Source organism: Malus sylvestris, chromosome 6, assembly GCF_916048215.2.
Source record: "Malus sylvestris chromosome 6, drMalSylv7.2, whole genome shotgun sequence".
Taxonomy (NCBI): Eukaryota; Viridiplantae; Streptophyta; class Magnoliopsida; order Rosales; family Rosaceae; genus Malus; species Malus sylvestris.
This window is the reverse complement of record NC_062265.1, coordinates 32838177-32841225: the sequence shown is the minus strand read 5'-3', so window position 1 is coordinate 32841225 and position 3049 is coordinate 32838177. Positions and strand designations below refer to the sequence as shown.

At 35.9% G+C, this 3049-nt stretch overlaps 1 long non-coding RNA gene across 1 annotated transcript; it reads left to right on the top strand.

Moving 5' to 3' along the window:
• The first annotated feature begins 540 nt into the window (after window positions 1-540).
• LOC126626790 (uncharacterized) lies at window positions 541-1719 on the top strand. Its single transcript, XR_007624780.1, has 4 exons — window positions 541-606; window positions 825-950; window positions 1053-1133; window positions 1367-1719. It is a non-coding gene; the product is annotated as an uncharacterized LOC126626790 (long non-coding RNA).
• Window positions 1720-3049: the final 1330 nt, after the last annotated feature.

Genomic DNA, 3049 nt, shown 5'->3' with positions numbered 1-3049 from the left:
GGCTCTCTTCCGACAGCCACGATCTTCTCGTCTTCCATTCGTACGACATCTTCCTATGTAAGTATTTCTCCCTCTTCAACCTTTCTCTCTCTTCACTCTTGCTTATGTAAACCGACGGATGATGAATTGTTTTATCAAGAACATCTCTACCATGTGAGTACAGTAATGAATTCAGATATGCTGTGAACAGAACATGTTTAAACATTTATACAGTGCATCATTTTCATTCAAAGAACTAATTGCCGTGTTTTGGTGGAGATAGAAGCAAAAAGTAAAAACAGAAATGAGCTGTTAGTAACCATATGCAATCTTTTGGTATCAACTTTATTTACGATAAGCCTCCACATCTGCAATCCGCATTACTGGCTTGCTATTCCTTGTTAATATTTGGCAAATGAATACCAAACTCCGCCAGCTGTGTTGATAACTAGTCCAGTTACATTCAAAACATGTACTTGCACGCCACCCAGTAGTACAAAACCAAGGGTCTGAGAAGCAAAGAAACACATATAAACAAATTTTCTCACATAGGTCTTGGAAGCTATTGTTGGAAGTGGTTACATAGGTCTTGAGTTCAGTGATGTATATACAGCTCTTGGGAGTGAGGTAGTTTCTTTTCTTTCTATTTTCATTTATCTTCTGATTTTTACAATAATTCTATGTGAAATTTGCTAATTTTATATGGGTCAATCAGTAACTTTCCTTGTGTCTACCAGCTCAAAACCCACGTTTTATTCATTTTAATTTTTCAAGCCTCTTTTTTTTTACTATCTAGGAGTTCTTATCTCACAAGGCTTTGTAGATTAATGCCAAGTATTTTGTAGGTTACTTTCATTGAAGCTTTAGATCAGCTTATGCCTGGTTTTGATCCTGAGATTGGAAAGTTAGCCCAGAGGGTTCTAATTAATCCACGGAAGATTGATTATCAAACTGGGGTATTCGCATCCAAGGTAAGCTGATGATTGACTTCTCTATTAAGTGTTTTCAGGATTTCTGTTTCAGTTTTTTCAGGATTTCTGTTTCAGTTTTTCACCTTCTTTTGTCTCTGATAGATCACACCAGCCAAGGATGGGAAGCCAGTCACCATTGACCTAATTGATGCAAAGACCAAGGAACCAAAAGAAACTCTTGAGGTAAATAATTGGATCTGTTTGAACTGATGGTATGTATCTGAAGGATATAACATCCTGCCAATAGTGGATTGGTCCATATGAATCTGATAGACACAACCACATCCTTTTTTAGTTGAATAATACCCTTGTGAAGGAACCTGTTCCCGTATGTATATTGTTAAGTTGCAAATTTATAGATTAACCTGCTGTGGTTCTGTGGTCATTTTGATTCATTTATGCCCATTTTGATGCAGAAGCAATGGATGCTAGAGATTCAGATTCAGTAAACGATGAGGAGTCCGTGGAGATTATAATGGGAACAGAACGAGATCTTGGAAGCGAAAGTATAGACAATACAAATTCTAGTTCTGCAAAGAAAAAGGCTAGAGCAATCAATTTAGGTAAGCGAAAACTTCGATCTCCTGTTTGGAACACTTTCACTAAATTGGATACTGTTTTTGAAGATGGTAAAAGTCGTGCTCAATGCAAAGATTGTAAGAAGGTAATGATAGATGATAGTCTTCATGGGACAGGAAATATGAAAAGACATTTGAATACATGCCCTGCAAAGAATAATGTTGAATTGTTTATGTCGGCATCTGAATTGTGTTCCCAAAAGTTTGATTCTCTGATATTCCGTGGCTTATTAGTAGAGGCAATCATCAAGCATAATCTTCCTTTTACTTTTGTTGAACATGAGGGAATTAAGGCTTTGTTTGCATATGTATCTCCTGATATTAAGCTACCATGTCGAAATACTATCAAAGCTTGTGTGTTGAGGATGTTCAAAACTGAAAAACAAGCATTGCATAATTTGTTAGGCTCGGTTGAAGGTAGAATTTGTTTGACATCAGACTTATGGTCATCTCAGTGCACTGATGGGTATCTTGCACTTACTGCTCACTTTGTTGACAAGGATTGGAAATTGAATAAAAGAATTATAAGTTTTTGTCACATGCCTCCTCCGCATACTGGTGTTGCATTATGTGAGAAAATAAGTGCGTTGGTAACTGAGTGGGGGATTGAGAAGAAGTTATTTTCTATTACTTTGGATAATGCTTCTTCAAATATTTGTTTTGTTAACATTTTGAGGAATCAATTAAATATTAGAGGTCTTCTCTTGATGAATGGTGACTTCTTTCATGTGCGTTGTTGTGCTCATATTTTGAATTTGATAGTCCAAGATGGACTTAAAGAAATTGATTCTTCGGTGGTAAAAATTCGTGAATGCATCAAGTATGTAAAGGGTTCTGAGGCTAGGAAACTAAAGTTTCAAGAATGTGTTAAGCAAGTAGGGATATTGGATAGTAAAAGAGGTTTGAGACAAGATGTCCCTACTAGATGGAACTCAACCTATCTTATGCTAGATAGTGCCATTTTCTATCGATATGCTTTTATTAATTTAGGGTTGAGTGATTCAAATTTTGAAAGTTGTCCTTCTTCTGAAGAGTGGGATAAAGTGGTGAAGATTTCGAAGTTTTTGGGATACTTTTATGATGTTACATGCTTATTCTCTGGGACAAAGTACCCCACATCAAATTTATTCTTCCCTAAAGTGTTCGTAATTCAGCTTCAAATTAAGGCAGCCATTGATGATTGTGATAGTTTCATGAATAAGATGGGAGATCATATGCACAAGAAGTTTCAGAAGTATTGGTCAGATTACAGTTTGATTATGTCAATTGCAATCATCTTGGATCCTCGTTATAAGCTACATTTTGTGGATTGGGCTTACACAAAGCTTCATGGCGTGAATTCTATGGAATATAAAAATGTTTATGCCACATTGACTTCTCTCTTTAGTGTGTACTCGGAAATATCTGCTCATCTTAATTATTCAAATATTCCAATGAACTCGACACCTAATCATCAAACAGTAGGTGGAGAAGATGCTATCTTTGAGGTAACATAAAGTTTGTATTTTCCTTTTTATACAT